Here is a 23188-nt window from a genome sequence, read left to right as displayed (position 1 = left end):
ATACCTATTTTCTCTATCTCAAGAGAAAATGAATATATGCCTTAAGATGTAAACAAACATTTTGTTTTGTCAGTGCTCGAAATGACTTTTAAATGCTATTTATGCTAAAAGTCATTTTCTCATTTTAAAAAACTGGGGGAAAAAAGCTACTAAAAAATATTTCCCACAACCTCAATTTTTTTTTAATTAACTAATTAATTAATTTATTTTTGTCTGCTTTGGGTCTTCATTGCTGCTGACGGGCTTTCCCTAGTTGAGGTGCGCGGGCTTCTCACTGCAGTGGCTTCTCTTGTTGCCGAGCACAGGCTCTAGGCATGCAGGCTTCAGTAGTTGTGGTACGTGGGCTCAGTAGTTGTGTCTCACGGGCTCTAGAGCGCAGGCTCAGTAGTTGTGGCGCACAGGCTTAGTTGCTTCGCAGCATGTGGGATCTTCCCAGAAAGGGCTCGAACCCGTGTCCCCTGCATTGGCAGCTGGATTCTTAACCACCGTGCCACCAGGGAAGTCCTCCCACATCCTCACTTTTTACACACTTTTAGATGCACCATATCACAGCACAGGTAAATTTAGCTAATTATTTGCTTGTTTTTATACTAAATGGACAGTATAGTTCACTGTACATTTATAGATAGACACACACCTGGACACAATCCTCTCTAGAGTATAAATGCAAAAAAAACAAAACAAAAACAAAAACAAAAAACCCTTTACAAAATATATTTTTTATAGCCTAAAACATTTTGCTTAGTTCCCACTTCTGCTTCAAAGGCAGAAATGAGTATGCTCCCACTTCCACATGTAATTAAATGCAAAAGACAAATTTAATATATGTTTCTATACTGGATCTTCTATTTCAATGCATGTTGCTTAAACAGATATACTATCTCTTATCAAGTTTCTGGTCCATCTAGATACTTGAACGTACCACTGGGCTCACTCCTGTCCGTCTCTATTAACCTCAGTTGGGGCAAGGCAGTGTCGAACGTGTGAGTCTGGTTAGATTCTTTTTTTTTTTTTTTTTTAATTTTATTGAAGTATAGTTGATTGGTTAGATTCTTAAAGAGCTCCATTGCCTTCTTAAGTATAATCTACCAAACATAAATGAAGCCGTTCTCGATCATGTGAGGTCATCGTAACAAATGTAATAATTGTCCTGGGCTCCATTAGAGTTGAGACCCTCTGGAGCTAACGAGGGTGTGGGGCTGTTTGGAGTTGACCCTAAACTGTAGGGATTATCCCATGAAGATTGCTGGGCACACCTCCCTTGGTGTCAGCTGTTGCTTCTCACTGCAGTTAAGGCAGTAGTTTACACATACTTCTAATTTAGCGGACATAATCCCCGTGAAGAGTCAACACTGGTTAGAAATCAGAAGACAGGAATCGTGGCCCAACTCCACATCATTCCTGGCTTGGAGAGGGGCCTTAGGTAAATCAGTCTCCCTTTTCCAACCTGACTGTTCTCACATGTTGAGGAGTGAGAGCACACAGCCAACCTCTTTGGGCTATTAGATAGAGTGGCCAAAATGATGGGAGTCTGGCATAACCTAGGACACAAGAATATGTGCTGAATAAGTTTGTGTATTTTATGGTTGTTTGTTTTCTAAAGCTAAAGCCAGCTGTGCTTTTTTTCTATACAGTAAAATGCATGAGTTTTGCGAAAACCAGAGGGAAACTTGACCTGCCCTTAATGTATCCTGTGCAGTATTCTTACTGGTCTGACAGAAAGAGTCAGTTGGGCACGGCTGTGGCGGAAAGGCCACGTCCTCTGCTGGCAAAGGGAGTAAAGCATGGCAAGGACTCATAGATCACCTCAGGCCTGTGCTTCCCTTTCCACTTTATTCTGTCTTCCTTGCCCATTTGCAATGTATGTCTTGATGTACTGCGCATTCTTTTAGAAATCACCTTAAATTCTTGGTAAAAAGCAAGAAATAAATTGCATGATCATTAGTGGGTAAAAAAAAAAGAAAAAGTATGGTTCTGTGCTTCTTGAGAAATAATTGGTAAAATCCAAGTAATGGAGAGAATTAAGGTTTGGGATGATCAGAGTAAAAGTCTAAGACAGTGAGGCATGGGAGATGTTGGACACATCACTGAACTGGTTAATCGAGGAAACAAAGACAGCAAGATAGCTAGCCCAGAGCCCGGCCCTTATGACATGTTCAACAAATGCTAGCTCTGCTTCCTCCCTTTCATGTGTGAGAGAAGTGCTAATATTAAACACTTTGGCCAGAGGCCACGAGTCATGATTCATGATGGCAGGACATAGGGAGCTGGCGTGGCCTGGCCTTGGCTCATTCAGCCCTTTGACTGAACTGGCCTCTGCAAAATGTTTTTTGTTTTTTTCATTCAAGTGTCACGCAAACATGAATGTAGGATAAATATAAAAGACTCCAAAGAACACAATGGAATTCTTTCTATACCCTGTGACTCAGCTGAAATACACTAGAATTAAGCCTTTTTTGTTGTACATTGGACAGTCTCAGATATCAGGGGTGTTTGGAAACTCTGGAAGTTCTAGAATCCACAAGTTAGACTTGGACAGAGAGAGTTTTAGAAATTACTGATACCAGGCTTAAGACTGTCCTGGAAGGCATTTTACCATGGGCCAAAATAGTCACCAAACAATCTGCTTAAATACTCAGATTAAATATTTAAAACTCCACCCAGAGTAACATCAGTTTTGCAAACACCCAACAAGGATGCCACTTATCAGTATCAGCAATGTTTTAAAAACATATTTACATCTAAGGTAAGACAGCATATGAAAGTCTAGAGAAACAACTCAGTATTTACAGTTCAATTTGCTTATCTGTCCCTCAAAACATATTCTTTGGGAAATTTATATATCACTTTACAGAGCACGAAAATATGGGTAAGCGAGATGTTGTTTTTTTCCTCACCAGTTTGTGGTTTAGCTGAAGACAAAGAAGTGTGAGAAAACATTTTTTTCCTTCAAAAAGTAAAATGAACCTATTCGTGAAGAGCCACTGCATACACCGCCTGAGAAAAATTTTGGAAGCTTTGCCACTCTCTCACATGTCATGGGCAATTCAAAACATCCATATTCAAGTTGCAAAGCAAACTGGGGCCAGCCAGGATATCCTTGTGATAAACATGTAGAGTGCCTCTGCTTGCTCACAGCAAAAACTTCCACAAATAACTGAATTCTCTAATTATAAGTCTATAAATGAAACAACCATTTTGCTTTGAGCCAAAGACTCAAAGGAACACCAGTAAGAATTTAACATAGAGCGCCTGCTTTAAGGGGAGGAAAAAAAAAAAAAAAAAAAAAAGCCCCTTCAATATAGCTTCAATTACCAAAACAAACAAGTTTCAAGATCTTGACATTAAACAACACATATCAGCTTCTTGGCTGCAGATGCTACTAAGACCAGAGTCCCTAAAACATCCTTCACAAAGTTTAAGCCATAAAGCAATTATTCACCGAAAGTGTGAGTAGAGGGTGTCAAGGGAGAGCAGGAATCACTGGCAGAGATCAAATGTTTATTTCTTCCCAAATTATGATACATAACCCAATAGATGAATAATCTGCATATGCCAAAGTGAGCTCAATCTTGGCAACAGGTCTTCCTTCTCTTTAATAATAACAGTATATTTTATAAGTTCATAAAATGCTTGTATGTCCATCACTTCATTTAAGGCTCAAAACAAGCTTGATAAACAGATGTGCAAGAGTCTGTCATAGAGAGTGAAGTCAGTCAGAAAGATAAAAACAAATACCGTATGCTAACACATATATATGGAATCTAAAAAAAAAAAAAAAAAAAAAATGGTTCTGAAGAACCTAGGGGCAGGACAGGAATAAAGACACAGACATAGAGAATGGACTTGAGGACACGGGGAGGGGGAAGGGTAAGCTGGGAGGAAGTGAGAGAGTGGCATGGACTTATATATACACTACCAAATGTAAAATAGTGGGAAGCAGCCGCATAGCACAGGGAGATCAGCTCGGTGCTTTGTGACCACCTAGAGGGGTGGGATAGAGAGGGTGGGAGGGAGAAGCAAGAGGGAGGATATATGGGGATATATGTATATGTATAGCTGATTCAATTTGTTATAAAGCAGAAACTAACACACCATTGTAAAGCAATTATACTCCAATAAAGATGTTAAAAAAAAAAAAAACCAGATGTGCAGGCATCATCTTCTTGATGAACGAGGGAAATGAAAGTTTCTGCGATTCAGTGAGTTGTTCCAACTCACACAGTTTAAGAGACAGAAACAGACTTAAGTCTGACCATTTCTTTCTCACAGTTCTATTACTGGTGTCATCCTGTCTATCAAGACAGAATACATGAGGAGAACCCAAAAGAGAAAATTCTAATTGACAACTTCCTGACAGTGCGCTGTTGATGGGCAGAGTTCCGAAAGGGAAAATACAGACACGGGTTGCGGGGGGAGGGCTGCAGGACAGCGTTCCCCAAAGTGACATGGCAGGTCCAAGGGTCAGCACCAGCTGAGGGCTTGTTAACATGCGCATTCCCGAGCCCCTACTTCATCTGAGTCTCTAGGGCTTGGAAAAGTATACTGAAACAAGAACACTCCAGTCTGATTCTTATGCCGACCCAAACTACAGTTTGAGAATCACTGCTCTAGGATTCTCAAGAGAACCATGGAGGAATGTACTGAAATACAGAGACCATAACAGATGTTATAATAATGACCCCACTCCATGAGAGCAGGACTTGTCAATCATTTTATTTGCATTTATTTATCTACTTCTACGTGTCACACAGAAGATGCTAAGTAGATAATCGTTGAATGCAGTTACAGATCTCATAACTAGATGCTTTGTATTGATTTTTTATCCAAAATGCCTAGCACATGGCAAATGCCTAATGAATCATGGCTGATTAGAATCATTAAGATATAGCAGTGCTTAGCATTTGTCAAGGCCCCCGACAGATGCTTTTGGTGTATTACCTCATGTAATCCTCACAACCGCCCTGTGAGGGAAATAGTAAACTTACAATTCCCATTTCACAGATGAGAAAACTGAAGCTCTGAGAGTAATATTAACTTACCTGAGCTAATAAATTGCAGAACAGACTCAAACCCGTATCTATCAGACCAGAGTCCACACACTGTACTGCTGCTCTCCAGATGTGAGCTTTTACAAATTGGTGCAGGTCCAGCCTCCTGATACCAGACTAAACATGACAGAATATCTCATCTGCCCATCCTACCAGCTCCCTAAGCAGTATCAATTCTAGGAATTGAAATGGAGATAAAGTTTATAGTCACAAACTGTGCTTAAATAAAACCCTATTACTCACAACCTTGTTCTTCCCCACCCTATTCTGGATTTCAGTAAATCCTTTTTTTTTTTTTTCTCCATGGTTCTATTGAGTGTCCTGGAGCAGTGATCCTCAAACTTCAGTATGCTTAAGAATCAAACTGGAGGATTCCTATTTCAATGCACATTCTTGAGCCCCAGGGCAACCATAATAGCATTGCTTATAAAAACAAAACAAAAACCCTACGGAATGACACTTGAAAATGGTCAGATTCTTATTTTTAGACTCTCTAATGCTTTTTGAAACCTAAAGAGGCTTGTTTTTCCAACAACCAGTTAGAAAAAAGCACATTCAGCAATAATTCCGCAAACATCATTCTATTCTCTAAGCACAAAAACCCTGTGGGTATCTCAGTCAATATCACATGACTCCAAGGAAGAAACATGCTTCCACACACAGACGGACCCAGCCTGCCCGGCCTCTCTCCACCCAGTGACCTCTAGGCTCAGCTGCAGACACGTCCTGGTGCCCATCTGTAGGCTCAGCTCCACCCCAACCTGTGAGCCTGATCCTGGACCAAAGGAAAGGGAGCCTGAGACGCCTCCAGCAGCAGCTCAACAGTTTGGTCAGGTTCCTACTGATCCCACACTTGGACATGTCATTCACCTGGCCTGAGTTCCCGTTGCCGGGTCCCTGAATTACATCCTAGTTTTCCAAGGTCTTCATTCTTTTCTCTCTCAGCTACCCCGGCAGCTCAGCAATCAAACATCCAATTCTAAGTAACTAGGATCCTACACCACGTACTCATCCACTCTATCCCTTGATACCCTCTGCTTCCCCAGTGACAGAGGTCTTGCTCTGCTGCTGCTCGGTCTCCTCTCTCATCCAGCGTACCTCTGCTCAGCAAAAATACTCGATAACTTGCATCTTTGTGCGAAATAGAAAAGGACACCCCATCTGGCTCCACACAGCCCTGTGGGCACATAGCTTGGCACGGGCAGGATTTCAACCACAACTTTCCTCTCAGCCAGGTGCCCCTGTTCAAGGGTCACCTCCACAATCTTACCAGGTGGCCCTGCTCTCAGTCTGTGTCCATTCAACCCTGGGAGAGGCTCTTCTTCATTCAGGTCTCCACCAGACCTCAGCTCACACTGACACATACCCGAGACTGTCTGCGCTTGGCAACAGATCTTACGAAGAGGAAGGAAGGCAGGATGTATTTACTGCTCAGCTTATGACTCTTCTCTGCAATCACATGCCCCTGTGAGCATGAGCTGCAGCTCTACCTATGCATTAATGTCTAAGTCTCTTAGTCCAGCCCCATGGGTCCCCTAAGCCTCCTAGATCTAGCCGTCTCCATAGAGCCCAAGCCTTAAAGAAGACACACAGGACCTCGCAGCAATGGATGGAAAGCCCTCAGTCCTCTTTAACTCAGTTATTACCCCTCTTTCAAGTAATGACCCTTATTATTAATGGTATGATCCAAATGTGTCCAGAAGCCTCATTTATATAACAAGGACCTCCACCCTCTGGTGCTGATGATCATATAAATAATAGCACACTTTATTAAGTACTTACAAAATGCCCAGCACTGCACTAAGCCCTTTTCACATACGATGATGAAAACAGGGGTGCTATCATCCCCACTCAAGAGATCTCTCTGTGTTTTTATATTGTACATTATGGGAAACTTCTAAATTGTACATTCTGGAGAACTATAATTACTGTATTTTTTAACTATAACAGCAAGAACTTAATGTATTCACTTAATACCTTGTTAAGCAAGGGAATGATACACATTAAAGTATGCATTTATTAAAATATACTTAGGGCTTCCCTGGTGGCGCAGTGGTTGAGAATCTGCCTGCCAATGCAGGGGACATGGGTTCGAGCCCTGGTCTGGGAAGATCCCATATGCCATGGAGCAACTAGGCCTGTGAGCCACAATTACTGAGCCTGCGCGTCTGGAGCCTGTGCTCCGCAACAAGAGAGGCCACGATAGTGAGAGGCCCGCGCACCGCAATGAAGAGTGGCCCCCACTTGCTGCAACTAGAGAAAGCCCTCGCACAGAAACGAAGACCCAACACAGCCAAAAATAAATAAATAAAATATACTTACTTAGAAACATTAAAATACAAAAGAAAAAACTGTTCATTTCAAAATTAAAGAGATAAATCTTAAAGAATTAGTAGTCTCGTTGATCAGATTTCTACTAGAAGGATCTGAAAATTCTCAATAGGCCAAAATTTTAAAATAAAGAATAGCATATATAAAATTCAGTATGCAATATTACACCACCTAAAAAAGCTAAATTTAAATCTGAAGTTCTGAGCTACTGTTATTTAATACAAATTAAGGGGGAAAAAATCTGATATTACTGAATAAATTAATAGAAAATTATAATTTGATTTATGTACCTCCCCCCCGGAAAAGCTATTAGTATACTTTCAACAAATTGGACCAACTGTATACATTCTGGCTGATTTCTAAATACATAGTTTTTTCCTTTCTGCATAGCAGAAGAATATGCATAATTTTCTTTCTCTCTTCTTCCCCCCCAATTCTTCTGCTATACAGTGCTATGCAGCTAGTTCTTATATGTATACACACACCTCCTCTTTCAGTCTTTCAAGAAAGCCAGTGCTTGGCTCTACCCACCACCAGTCCCCCCCATCAGGAAGCTTGCACAAGCCTCTTAGATAGCCTCACCCACCAGAGGGCAGACAGCAGAAACAAGAAGAACTACAATTCTGCAGCCTGTGGAAAGAAAACCACATTCACAGAAAGACAGGCAAAACGTATAGGCAGAGGACTATGTACCAGATGAAGGGACGAGATAAAACCCCAGAAAAACAACTAAATGAAGTGGAGATAAGGAAAAGGGATTCAGAATAATGATAGTGAAGATGATCCAAGACCTCGGAAAAAGAATGGAGGCAAAGATCGAGAAGATACAAGAAATGTTTAACAAACACCTAGAAGAATTAAAGAACAAACAGAAATGAACAATACAATAACTGAAATGAAAAATACACTAGAAGGAATCAATAGCAGAGGCAGAAGAACGGACAGATGACCCGGAAAACAGAATGGTGGAATTCACTGCCATGGAACAGAGTAAAGAAAAAAGAATGAAAAGAAATGAAGACAGCCTAAGAGACCTCTGGGACAACATTAAATGCAACAACATTTGCATTATAGGGGTCCCAGAAGGAGAAGACAGAGAGAAAGGACCAGAGAAAATATTTGAAGAGATTATAGTCAAAAACTTCCCTAACATGGGAAAGGAAAGAGCCACCCAAGTCCAGGAAGCACAGAGTCCCAGGCAGGATAAACCCAAGGAGAAACACGGCGAGACACATAGTAATCAAATTGACAAAAATTAAAGACAAAGAAAAATTATTGAAAGCAGCAAGGGAAAAATGACAAATAACATACAAGGGAACTCCCATAAGGTTAACAGCTGACTTCTCAGCAGAAACTCTACAAGGCAGAAGGGAGTGGCATGATATATTTAAAGTGATGAAAGGGAAGAACCTACAACCAAGATCACTCTACCCGGCAAGGATCTCATTCAGATTCGATGGAGAAATCAAAAGCTTTACAGACAAGCAAAAGCTAAGAGAATTCAGCACTACCAAACCAGCTCTACAACAAATGCTAAAGGAACTTCTCTAAGTGGGAAACACAAGAGAAGAAAAGCACCTACAGAAACAAACCCAAAACAATTAAGAAAATGGGAATAGGAACATACATATTGATAATTACCTTAAACGTGAATGGATTAAATGCTCCAACCAAAAGACACAGGCTCGCTGAATGGATACAAAAACAAGGCCCATATATATGCTGTCTGCAAGACACCCACTTCAGACCTAGGGACACATACAGACTGAAAGTGAGGGGATGGAAAAAGCTATTCCATGCAAAGGGAAACCAAAAGAAAGCTGGAGTAGCAATACTCATATCAGATAAAATAGACTCTAAAATAAAGAATGTTACAAGAGACAAGGAAGGACACTACATAATGATCAAGGGATCAATCCAAGAAGAAGATATAACAATTATGTATGCACTTAACATAGGAGCACCTCAATACATAAGGCAACTGCTAACAGCTATAATAGAGGAAATCAACAGTAACACAATAATAGTGGGTGACTTTAACACCTCACTTACACCAATGGACAGATTATCCAGACAGAAAATTAATAAGGAAACAAGTTTTAAATAATACAATAGACTAGATAGATTTAATTGATATTTATAGGACATTCCATCCAAAAACAATAGATTACACTTTCTTCTCAAGTGCCCATGGAACATTCTCGAGGAGAGATCACATCTTGGGTCACAAACCAAGCCTTGGTAAATTTAAGAAAACTAAAATTATATCAAGCATCTTTTCTGATCACAACGTTATATGATTAGAAATCAATTACAGGGGAAAAAACGTAAAAAACACAAACACATGGAGGCTAAACAATACGTTACTAAATAACCAAGAGATCACTGAAGAAATCAAAGGGGAAATCAGAAAATACCTAGAGACAAATGACAATGAAAACACAATGATCCAAAACCTATGGGATGGAGCAAAGGCCATTCTAAGAGGGTAGGTTATAGCAATATAATCCTACCTCAAAAAACAAAAAAATCTCAAATAAACAATCTAACCTTACACCTAAAGGAACTAGAGGAAGAAGAACAAACAAAACCCAAAGTTAGTAGAAGGAAAGAAATCATAAAGATCAGAGCAGAAATAAATGAAATAGAAATAAACAAGACAATAGCAAAGATCAATAAAACTAAAAGCTGGTTCTTTGAGAAGATAAACAAAACTGATAAACCTTTAGCCAGACTCATCAAGAAAAAGAGGGAGAGGACTCAAATCAGTAAAATTAGAAATGAAAAAGAAGAAGTTACAACGGACACTGCAGAAATACAAAGCATCATAAGAGACTACTACAATCAACTCTATGCCAATAAAATGGACAACCTGAAAGAAACAGACAAATATTTCGAAAGGTATACCCTTCCAAGATTGAACCAGGAAAAAATAGAAAATATGAACAGACCAATCACAAGTAATGAAATTGAAACTATGATTAAAAATCTTCCAACAGGGACTTCCCTGGAGGCACAGTGGTTAAGAATCCGCCTGCCAATGCAGGGGACACAGGTTTGATCCCTGGTCTGAGAAGATCCCACATGCTGCAGAGCAACTAAGCCTGTGTGCCACAACTACTGAGCCTGCGCTCTACAGTCCGCAAGCCACAACTACTGAAGCATGTGCGCCTAGAGCCCGTACTCCACAACTAGGGAAGCCACTGCAATGAGAAGCCCGTGCACCACAATGAAGAGTAGCCCCTGCTCGCCGCAACTAGAGAAAGCCTGCGTGCAGCAACAAAGACCCAACACAACCAAAAATAAATATTTTTTTTAATTTATTAAAAAAAAAAATCTTCCAACAAACAAAAGTCCAGGACCGGATGCCTTCACAGGTTAATTCTATCAAACATTTAGAGAAGAGCTAACACCCGTCCTTCTCAAACTCTTCCAAAAAATTGCAGAGGAAGGAATACTCCCAAACTCATTCTACGAGGCCACCATCATCCTGATACTACCAGACAGAGATACTACAAAAACAGAAAATTACTTACCAATATTACAGATGAGTATAGATGCAAAAATCCTCAACAAAATAATAGCAAACAGAATCCAACAACACATTAAAAGGATCATACCCCATGATCAAGTGGGATTTATCCCAGGGATGCAAGGATTCTTCAATATACACAAATCAATCAATGTGATACACAATATTAACAAACTGAACAATAAAAACCATATGATCATCTCAATAGATGCAGAAAATGCTTTCTGACAAAATTCAACACCTATTTATGATTAAAAACTGTCCAGAAAGTGGGCATGGAGGGAACCTACCTCAACATAATAAAGGCCATATACGACAAACTCACAGCAAACATCATTCTCAACAGTGAAAAACTGAAAGCATTTCCTCTAAGATCAGGAACGAGACAAGGATGTCCACTCTCACCACTATTATTCAACATAGTTTTGGAAGTCCTAGCCACAGCAATCAGAGAAGAAAAAGAAATAAAAGGAATACAAACTGGAAAAGAAGAAGTAAAACTCTCACTGTTTGCAGATGACATGATATACTATACATAGAGAATCCTAAAAATGCCACCAGAAAACTACTAGAGCTAATCAATGAATTTGGTAAAGTTGCAGGATACAAAATTAATGCACAGAAATCTCTTGCATTCCTATACACTAATGATGAAAAATCTGAAAGAGAAATTATGGAAACACTCCCATTTACCATTGCATCAAAAAGAATAAAATACCTAGGAATAAACCTACCTAAGGAGACAAAAGACCTGTATGCAGAAAACTGTAAGACACTGATGAAAGAAATCAAAGACGATACCAACAGATGGAGAGATATATACCATGTTCTTGGATTGGAAGAATCAACATTGTGAAAATGACTATACTACCCAAAGCAATCTACAGATTCAATGCAATCCCTATCAAATTACCAATGGCATTTTTTACGGAACTAAAACAAATCATCTTAAAATTTGTATGGAGACACAAAAGACCCCGAATAGGCAAAGCAGTCTTGAGGGGAAAAAACGGAGCTGGAGGAATCAGACTCCCTGACTTCAGACTATACTACAAAGCTACAGTAATCAAGACAATATGGTACTGGCACAAAAACAGAAACATAGATCAATGGAACAAGATAGAAAGCCCAGAGATTAACCCACGCACCTATGGTCAACTAATCTGTGACAAAGGAAGCACAGATATACAATGGAGAAAAGACAGTCTCTTCAATAAGTGGTGCTGGGAAAACTGGACAGCTACATGTAAAAGAATGAAATTAGAATACTCCCTAACACCATACACAAAAATAAACTCAAAATGGATTCAAGACCTAAATGTAAGACCGGACACTATAAAACTCTTAGAGGAAAACATAGGAAGAACACTCTTTGACATAAACCACAGCAAGATCTTTTTTGATCCACCTCCTAGAGTAATGGAAATAAAAACAAAAATAAACAAATGGGACCTAATGAAACTTAAAAGCTTTTGCACAGCAAAGGAAACCATAAACAAGACGAAAAGACAACCTTCCGAATGGGAGAAAATATTTGCAAACGAATCAACGGACAAAGGATTAATCTCCAAAATATATAAACAGCTCTTTCAGCTCAATATTAAAGAAACAAACAACCCAATTCAAAAATGGGCAGAAGACCTAAATAGACATTTCTCCAAAGAAGACATACAGATGGCCAAGAAGCACATGAAAAGCTGCTCAACATCACTAATTATTAGAGAAATGCAAAACAAAACTACAATGAGGTATCACCTCACACCAGTTAGAATGGGCATCATCAGAAAATCTACAAACAACAAATGCTGGAGAGGGTGTGGAGAAAAGGGAACCCTCTTGCACTGTTGGTGGGAATGTAAATTGATACAGCCACTATGGAGAACAATATGGAGGTTCCTTAAGAAACTAAAAACAGAATTACCATACGATCCAGCAATCCCACTACTGGGCATATACCCAGAGAAAACCATCATTCAAAAAGACACACGCCCCCCAATGTTCATTGCAGAACTATTTACAATAGCCAGGTCATGGAAGCAACCTAAATGCCCATCGACAGACGAATGTATAAAGAAGATGTGGTACATATATACAATGGAATATTACTCAGCCATAAAAAGGAACGAAATTGAGTCATTTGTTGAGATGTGGATAGATCTAGAGACTGTCATACAGAGTGAAGTAAGTCAGAAAGAGAAAAACAAATATCGTATATTAACGCATGTATGTGGAACCTAGAAAAATGGTATAGATGAACCGGTTTGCAGGGCAGAAGTTGAGACACAGATGTAGAGAACAAACCTATGGACACCAAGGGGGGAAAACCCCGGTGCGGTAGGGATGGTGGTGTGATGAATTGGGCGATTGGGATTGACATGTATACACTGATGTGTATAAGATAGATAACTACTAAGAACCTGCTGTATAAAAAATAAATAAATAAAATTTAAAATATAAATAAAAGAAAGCCAATGCTTTTCCCAGATTTCATCCTCAGCATATGTAGATAGATCTTTTCAGCTAATAAAAGCTAAGCTGTCACTGCCGAAGCAGATGACCAAATCCTGCCCCCAAAATTGGGTATGCTCACTGCAAAGAATATAAAAAGAAGAGAAATGATGTTTCAGCAGAATTTTGTTTCTTAATAGTGCAGCAGGACAGACTAAAATCATTCAGCTAATAGCACACTATATTAGATGTTAAAAATAAACGAACTGAAGTTCCTGTTTTCAAGATCTCTCCCTTTAGCCTCAGCTTCGTTGAAAATACACAAAGAAGCTTTTAAGGGAACTTCTTATGATCCTACTGTTTATTCATATTTTCTCCCAGAGACCCATTTCTTTTCCCAGAGTGGAAATTTTCTCTATTTCTTATATTAATGTCCTATTGATAAGATAGACTCTAAAGAGTAATAGATATTGTTAACAGGTTAATGACGGTGGCCAATTTTTAAAATTAACTGTGGAACGTCCCTGGTGGTGCAGTGGTTGAGAGTCTGCCTGCCAGTGCAGGGGACACGGGTTTGATCCCTGCTTTGGGAATATTCCACATGCCGTGGAGCAACTGGGTCCATGAGCCACAACTACTGAGCCTGTGCTCTAGAGCCCTCGAGCCACAACTACTGAGCCCACATGCCACAGCTACTGAAACCCGTGTGCCTAGAGCCTGTGCTCTGCAACAAGAGAAGCCACCACAATGAGAAGCCCGTGCACCACAGTGAAGAGTAGCCCCTGCTCACTGCAACTAGAGAAAGCCCGCAGCAATGAAGACCCAAAGCAGCCAAAAATAAATAAACTTTTAAAAAATTAATTAAATTAAAATTAACTGTATAGAGGGAAGAAAATTATAATAAAGTCCACCACTTTTAAGTGTACAATTTCATGAGTTTTGACAAATCTGTAAGGTTGTGTAACAATCACCAAAATCATACTAAACATTTCCAACAAGCCTAAAAGTTCCTGTGTTGTCCCTCTTTGCAGCCAACTCTCTTCCCCTAGTTCCTGGCCCCTGATCTGTTTATCACTATACTTCTGTTTTCTCTAAAAGTTCATATAAATGGAATCATACAGTATGTATCTTATTTCTGGTTTATTTATATTAGTATAATGCTTTTGAAAAAAATTGTTCATGTTGTTACTTCTACCAGGAATTCATGCCTTTTTCCTTTTTATTGCTGTGGACAAAAAAAAAAAAAAGAAAAAAAAGTTGCCTACCATTTCAGCAAACAGCAATGTTGCCCACCAGCAAACCATCAGCCACTGCAGCCACCGCCCCCTCCAACACCCCCCGTCCCCCAACAGTACACCCTGAAGTGGAGAAAAACAGGATATGGGCCCTAGACAGTTAAGATGTATATCAAAGGAATAATTTCAATGAGTCCAGACTTTGCATCTTCCCACACATAGAAAAGTACTAAAATCATTAACTTGAGATGTCTGTTTTTTAGCAGTAATCTTTTGATGTTCAACTACGTCTGTAGGTTTGTTTCAGCAAAAACTCCTCTATATCCTGGCTTCTCCCTTACCTCTTTGGAACAGGTCCTCAGAGCTATCTAAGGCGCTGTCTCTCAGGTTATAGTACTCAGATAGGGCACTGAATAAAACATAATTCTCAGCTTCTAGGTTGTGCACTTTTTTAAATCAGTTGACATTGCTAAGTAGTATTCCATTGTATGGCTACACCACAATCACAATTTGTTTATCAATTAACCAGTTAATAAACATTTGGTTACTTTTTGGTTTTAGTTATTATAAATACAGCTACTGAAACCAAGCAGGACCCTCTGGGGCCCCTGGGCATGGAAGCATTTCTGTGTCCCCTGTTCCTTGTTTGTAGGGAACAGGCTTTAGCCTCCATGACCTTCCCTGAGTTCCTAAGGGTAGATTCCAACAGTTGCTAATCAGGGAAGGGAGAGGATGCAGAGTCAAGGGAGGAACAGTCAAGAAACAGTGGTGCAGCCTGCTTGGAACAGAGTCCTGGTTCTGCCTCAAGGGACACACATAACAATATCTTTAAGCTCTTCTGTAGAACTAAAACACCCACAATCATAAGAAAGGCCATATATGACAAACCCACAGCCAACATTGTCCTCAATGGTGAAAAACTAAAACACCCACGAAATGCAAGATGTTCCAGAGAGAAGATCACAGTATGATAACCTCAAAACTCATCAGAAGACCACATGAGGCTAGATTAAAGGAGTATAGGCCCTGCACACACCCTGATCCTTATCAGCAACCCCACCCTTGAACTACTGCTATAGAACTCCTCACCAAATCCTCCCAGGTGGAGCTGAGCCTTCTGTGTTCCCCTTCGCCTGGCAAAGAAATAAAGCTATTCTTTTTTATTTCACCCAAAAGTGTCTCCAAGATTCAATTTGGCACCAGAGCACAGAGGCCGAGATTTTGGCATCACTACATTGAAAATTCAAGCACAAGACTTTGGGTAGGCATGTGTTTTCATGGGTCATATAGTAAATGTATTTTTAACTTTATATGAAAATTTTATATTACATTCCGGTGCCTATTTCTGAACAACAGATTTGCTTCAATTGCTCAGTTAAAAGGAAAAATCCCCTATCTGTAACAATTCAAATTATTGACACCACTGAATAATACAAATCACTGACAGGGGTAAGAATGGATTAATCTATTACTATTGAGCATTCATTATGCATGTGTAGTCTATTTTAAGACATGGCAAACAGAGCTCACAGTCTGGCAAGGGAAGTTACACTGTTCCAAGATGACTATGATTATCTGTAGTGGGAAGTAAAATTAAATATTTTAGGCCCCTGCTCCTCAGAGTGTGGTCCACAAACCAGCAGTATTGAAACCAAGCAGGACCCTGTGGGTCCCTCCCTGGTACAAAACCTTTCTGTGTCCCCCATTTCTTGTTTGTAGGAAATAGGCTTCATTCTGCCTCCTAGACCTTCCCTGAGTTCCAAAGGGCAGATTCAAACAGTTGCTAATTAGGGAAGCGAGGGGATGCAGAAACAAGGGAGGGCATGCAGAAACAAGGGAGGAGCAATCAAGAAACAATAGTGCAGCCTTGGGGCAGGGTCCTGGTTCCTCCTCAAGGAATATACACAACAATATATCTTTGAATTCTTCTGCAGGAACTAAGGCCCCCACCCAGGTGGAGGATGGTAACTTCAGGCTGAGCACAAGAGTTCTGGAGCACCACCCTGTTACCTCACCAACCAATCAGAAGAAATTCACATACCCTGCAGCCCTCAACCCAAATTTTGCCTATAAAAACTTCTCCCCAAAAACCATCGGGGAGTTCGGGGTTTTTGAACACAAGCCACCTGTTCTCCTCGCTTGGCCCCGCAATAAACCTTTCTCTGTTCCAAACTCCGAAACTTCGGTTTATTTGGCCTCACTGTGCGTTGGGCACACAAACTTGCATTTGGTAACAGTATTGGCATCACCTGGGAACTTGGTAGAGCTGCAGAATCTCAGCTCCACCCTTTGATCTACTGAGTCAAATGTGCATTTTAACAAGATCCCCAGGTGATCTGTGTGTTTGAGAAGCACTGCTGGAGAAGGTCAGAAGAAAGAGGAATCATAGCCCATGGAGAGGATCAGGGCTTCACAAAAAACAGTTGTTGAGAGGAACTAAAAGCTCATTCTAAGGTCCATGCTACCTCTTTTAAGAGTCTTTTGGGCTTGACCTTTTAAAATTTCCAATCAACAAAATTTTCCCTGAACAAACTAGTGAGACTCTCTTTGAAAACAAGCGGCTTTGAGAAAAATTTCCATCATCATTCTAGGGGATATTTGTGGTCTCTCTGTAAATTCCCTGGATATTTTCATTCCTATATTGTTTACAGCCTTAACCTTCCACCTTCCATCTACTACCAGTATCACCACTGCTATTTTTGAGAGAAAATATACAGATTACATCTACGTGACACACACTTCATCCTGCATCCCCTCCTGATTCACCTAAAAGGGCCAACTGAATCACCACTCACTCACAACACATTTCCAATTATTGCTATTCATACCTGGGACCCAGGAATTACAGATCTTAGAGCTGGAAAGACTGCAAGAGTTCAGGGCATTTAGACAGAGTAAGGTCTTATGTATGTCACCACGTTACAGAAGAAGCAGACAGGATTTAGAAAAAAGTAAAAACTTGCCAAAGGTGACCTCACTCATAAGTAGCAGAGTTGGCAGTGCAGGAGAACACTTTTATGTGGATTTTCCTCCAGCATGATTCCGGGCTCATCATGGGTACACAACAATAACCCACTAGTCTTCATTTCATTCCAATCTTCTCAAATCTCTATGGTTTTCAATTCCTGAAACACCTCCCTCGGGTGGCCCTGCGTCTCACTCCTGCTGCCTGAGTTTCTAAATCTTTCTCTTCCTCCTTGGCACACCTAAATACAGGTGTTCTCAAGCTCTTATCTTAATCCTATTTCCTAAACCCATGGTCTCATTACTTCTCAGCTACTAGCAATGATCTCTAATCTATCTTCCCTTTAAATCAGCCCATGTGCTGCGCTGGCATAAACTCCTCAAAGCAAGCCCAGTTCTCATTTTGTCATCCACCCCACAGGAAAACCTTCAGTGTTATCCCATTGTCTGCCAAATACACATAAAATCACTTAGCCTGGCATTTAAGACTTCTTTCATTTGGCCCTTCCATCTTCCTTCTCATCATCTTCTTCATGTAATTTCTTCTCTGCAGGTAGCAGCGCAATTAGGTGTTAAGGTTGTCTGCTTAGCAATCAGACACCCTGGGTTTGAGTCTCAGCTTTACCTCTGTCTAGATGTATGACCCTAGGAAGTTTCTTAACCTCTTTATACCTCACCTGTAAAATGGGAATAAAGATAGTACCTAATAGAGCTATATAAGTTGTAAATATAAAGCACTTAGAAAAATATCTGGCACATGGTAAGGACTCTCCTAGTCTTGTTTTTAATTCTGCTTTTAAAACTAATAAAGTATAAGCTGCCCATACACCAAGGCTTCACTAAAAAACTAACTTCAGGGGACTTCCCTGGTGGTGCAGTGGTTAAGAATCTGCCTGCCAATGCAGGGGACATGGGTTCGAGCCTTGGTCCGGGAAGATCCCATATGCTGCAGAGCAACTAAGCTGGCGCGCCACAACTACTGAGCCTGCACTGTGAGACACAACTACTGAGCCCACGTGCCTAGAGCCCGTGCTCTGCAACAAGAGAAGCCACCACAATGAGAAGCCCGCGCACTGCAACAAAGAGTAGCCCCTGCTCACCACGACTAGAAAAAGCCCGCGCGCAGCAACGAAGACCCAACGCGGCCGAAAATAAATAAATTTATTAAAAAAAAACAAAACTAACTTCATAACATCCTGGTAAAGATACTGAAGAATTCATGACAGTGTACAATAAGAGCCACAAAAAAAAAAAAAAGAAAATTAAGCTTCCATTACTACGCTATAATTTCTCCACATTTATTTAAACATTTCAAAGTATCTGTGATAGGAAGGCTTACCCATCTGCTTCTAAATGTAAAACAAAAGGCATTCAAGATAATAGTAATTCATTAGCAAAACTCATCTTAGACCCAATTTCTGGCTATAGAAGCCATACCTTTCTATGCTTTTCATAATAAAACTGCTCTGAGTCCTAGTAAAACCAAACAACCTAGGTTTGTAATCAGCATATCAAATTTATGTCTTGAAGCAAGAAAGAAAATCAAGAACTTTACAAATAATCTGAGTTGGCAAATAGTTTTCACCTTACACTCTGATTTGGATCCATTAAAACGTTGAGAAGGATTCAAATATGGTGCTCTAGGCTCAGAAGCAAATGCCAAGGTCAGTCAGCAACATCTAACAAGGTAAGGATGAAGAGTTGAATACCTGTTAGCCCTAGACTAGAGAATGGAGGAAGAAGAAAAAACAGCGCAACAGATGGCAATACAACTAGGTTAAATTTTCTGAACACTTATGTGACGAAACTCTTCTAAATGCTCTTGGTATATATAATTCTTTTAATCCTCAAAAACATCCCTTAAGAAAGGTCATTCCTATCATACAGATGAAGACACTAAAGCACAGAGAAGTTATAATGTACCCAAGGATACCCAAGTAGTAAGTGATGGAGCTGGGATTTGAACCCAGGCACATAGCAGAACCCATGCTCTTCACCATTAGGCTATAAGGACTCAAAATATTTCCATATTCTTGATGCAAGGAGATGTATAGATTGACAGGAAAGGCAGTTCCAGAAATCTCCAAGATGATTATAGCCCAGATTTCCTTCAATTAAGATGTTTCTGGCAGTAAGAAACCTGAAGCTCCAGCCCTACCTTCAGCCCACGTTCACGGTGCTCAAAAGTTCTGCAAGACCAGTGCCTCAGGACACTAGGGAAGGACTTTGAATCCACTCATAATCTTGGTATGAACAATGAAGAGCTCAAGAGATTCCCAAGGACTAAATCCCAAAACCACTGTAAATGCCCAGATGTACCAATAGTACTAAAGCATAATACTGCAAGTCAATAAGTGTCCTTCATAAAATGATTTCCAAACAAAGTAGTAACGTAACAAATTTGCTAGTAGAATAATTGTTCTCTGATGAACCTCAACAAATCAGAAATGCTATGGATTCATGGGTAAAACATGGAGCTAATTCCTAGAAGACATTTGAGCTCCAGAGCTTTCTCAGAATGAATTTATAAACAGGTGTAAATTTGTACATGGGATTCCAGGCATAGTAAGGAGAATATACACACAAATTATAGTAAGGTACTTCAATGAAATTATTATTAATTTTAGCATTAAAGACAGAGAGGGAACTAGAGTTCATTCTAACACAGCTGGTTAACAGCACTTACTACAATATTTGCGATGCATGTAATAGTCTAGTTGTAACTTCAGTTTACTTACTCTTTCACTTCCATGTTGGTTTAGAACAGTCCCAAAAGGCCCATTTAGACTGAGAATAAAAATAATAATTAAAACTTTCATAGCTCAATTTTGGGATATGCTATAGAGTCACTGGTTACCTAATATGTAGTTTCATAGGCCCTCTGGCCAGCTGTTAAGCTAGTAAGAGATAAATTAACAGGCAGCTGTATACAAAGAAGGAGAGGGTAAAGTCACCTGCCAGAGGGAAACACTGTATAAAAATATTTCAAGTATTCCAACTTAACAGCTAGGAAGTCTGAGAAGACAGTCCTGTTGCCTTTGCTTACCTACTCTTTTAGGGGTCTGTTCCCAAAGGCCCTCTGTCCCCTGAGGATGTAGAATGTGGTAAGGGTGCCGGAGGCCCAGGAGGCCGCTGCTAAATTGTCGGAGCCTCTGCACTAGAAATTATCCAAGACAAAAGGTCGTGCTGCTTCTTCACTTGTAAGTGCTGAAATAAAACACAAAGGTAGCATGCTTATAAGGATGGTTTGGCTCCCCGAGAAAAATCTTAAGCCATTAAAAAAAATTTTGAATGAAAATACTACTTTAGTAAACTCACTACTGGCCCCTCCCAAAATGCTCTGCAGGATGATGTAATTACCAAAAACAAAACAAAAAAAATCCAACAGCAAAACCAGCTGCATATATTACATGACTGTAGCCCATGACTGGTTATCCACGGGATCCAGCTTAGTCTCCTTGAAAAAAATAACATATCCAGCTCAATTAATCCAGAGCAACCCGGTAATGAAAGAACCATCTGTCTTCTTTTTCAGCTTCTCTCCACACGTACACACAGCTTTATTGTTCAATGCAGAGGTGAGAGAAGGAGGAGCTGCTGGAAAACCTTCTGAAGAAGAAGGGGAGGGAGGGAGACAGGAGAATGTGGAGGAGGTCAAGAAGAACAAAAATATCCAGAAGGAAGTGAGGGGAAAGGAAGCGTGGGAAGTTAGAACAGCAACTACTTTAAAAATGTGCCATGGGCCACTTTCTCCAAAAACTTTTGAAAAAAAAATCTGAAATGCTCCTGCTATAGCTTTTCTTACACAAGACTAAATAACCCTGATACAAAAACAAACAAAACAAATAAAACTGCATGCTCTGTATTTCTTGGGTTAGTAGAAAGTGTCATTTTAAAAAATTTTTTAGGAAACAAATATCAAAAAACAAAACCAACAAAAATATGGCAAATATTTTATTTCAGAACTCACTGATGAACTGATGTCCTACAATAAGAAGGCGATTATGCTTAATTATGAAAATCATAGAGTAACATGAAAAAATATTTAGATTCTACCAAGTGAAGAAAGTTTTAAAAAGCTGAGTACATTAAGATTATTTCCACGTGTTAGATGTATGTGTGGTAACATTACTGAAAGACAGAGAAAAAAGAAATCAGTTGATGTGCTGAATTGTGGATTACAGGGGACTTTTTTTCTTAAAAGTTTAAAATTTATGGAGAAATAGAAAATGCTTATTTTCATATATCTCTATATGCATTTCACTTTTGAAGTGCTAAGCAGTTGGTGCATTTAGAAATGAGAAGAAAGGCAAAGCGGTGCTCTTTAGTGGCAATTATTATAATAGAAGTCTCCACCACGAGACAGAATTTTGAACCTAAGGAAATTACGGGTAATGATAAAGTTGAGCCTCAAAATCATTCTCCCTAAATGTATAGAAAGTACAACTCCTGGGTTCCTATGATCTTCAACCTACTACTAGTTACTACCAGCTGGAGTAAAGGAGCAATCACAAATTTGAAATAGAAACGTTAGTAAAGAAACCCCAAACAATGTCACACCAGGAACAGCTAGAGAGATGGGGATTTAGTTACACCTGGAGAAGCTTAAATCAAGGAAGGAAAACAAAAATGGCTATTCTCATGTCTGTATGGCTTTCATGAAAAAGAGGCATTAGCCTGGTACTGAATGCTATGGGGAGTAAAGCCAAGGCCAGTGAATGCAATATTCAAGGACTTAGCTTTGAGCTCCGCAGGGAAGAACTTGCTTAGGTTGCCTAAAGATAATACAGGTTCCATTGCTGGATAATGAGTCACTTGTTACTAAAGATACTCTGTTTTAAAAACCACTTGGAGAAAAATTAATTAATTTAAAAAAATAAAAAATAAAAACCACTTGGGAGGGTTTTGGATAGTAGTGCTTAATAAACTTTAATGTCCATTAACATCACCTGAGCATCTTGTTAAACTGTAGATCCTTATTCGGTAGGGCAGGTGGGGCCTAAGAATCTGTATTTCTAGCAAGTTCCCAGGTGGTGCCAATGCTGATGTAGCTTGGTTACAAGCATTAGAAGGTTATTTAAACCAGTGTTTCCCAAAGTGCAGTCTTCTAACCATATGGCTTCAAAAGTACTCCAACCCTGATTTTGGGGCAGATGATTAATAAATAGGTAAAGTAGTTATTAGCAGAATTTTGCAGGCACACACCTTCAAATTAAAAAAAAAAAAAAAAGGTGTATGGTGGTATCCAGTACCCCCCAGGTGATACTTTTGAACAATAACTAATTTTGTACAATTTTAAAGAAGACATGTTTCATTTCAATTAAAAAAGGATTTTAAAATGATGCTTTTACTCCAAGTTTGGTAAATAACTGAAACCAAATAAGCGTGTCCTGATGAATGAATGAATGAATGAGTATATGCTCAGCATTAAAAATGCAGTTACTTATGATTTCAGTGTACAATAGTTAACAGAGAAGTAGGATAAGACAAAATATGGCTATAAAGTAATTTTTCCCAGTGATTTGTGTTACAAAATCATTTGCCTCCAAAGGTGGCGGGGGTAGACTCCTAAGCCTACATTTGTAGTCTTCTTTTTCAATGCAGGGCCTTGCATTATTTTCCTAGCC

General features: G+C 39.6%; 1 protein-coding gene across 7 annotated transcripts in view; it reads right to left on the bottom strand.

The window, feature by feature from the left end:
- The window catches only part of ST3GAL6 (ST3 beta-galactoside alpha-2,3-sialyltransferase 6), a 78620-nt gene that overhangs the window by 37112 nt on the left and 18320 nt on the right, over nucleotides 1-23188 (bottom strand). For 4 of the 7 annotated variants that reach the window (XR_014244727.1, XM_082392178.1, XM_082392174.1 and 1 more), the window contains exon 2: nucleotides 20608-20768. The exons of 2 other annotated variants lie outside the window; for them this stretch is intronic. The gene's annotated coding sequence lies outside the window, so the exon portion shown is untranslated. The remainder of the gene's footprint in view (nucleotides 1-20607; nucleotides 20769-23188) is intronic. One more of the 7 variants, XM_082392176.1, reaches the window with a different exon arrangement.

This window comes from Balaenoptera borealis (genome assembly GCF_965194805.1).
Source record: "Balaenoptera borealis genome assembly, chromosome: 5".
Lineage (NCBI taxonomy): Eukaryota > Metazoa > Chordata > Mammalia > Artiodactyla > Balaenopteridae > Balaenoptera > Balaenoptera borealis.
This window is presented reverse-complemented; position numbering and strand designations above follow the sequence as displayed.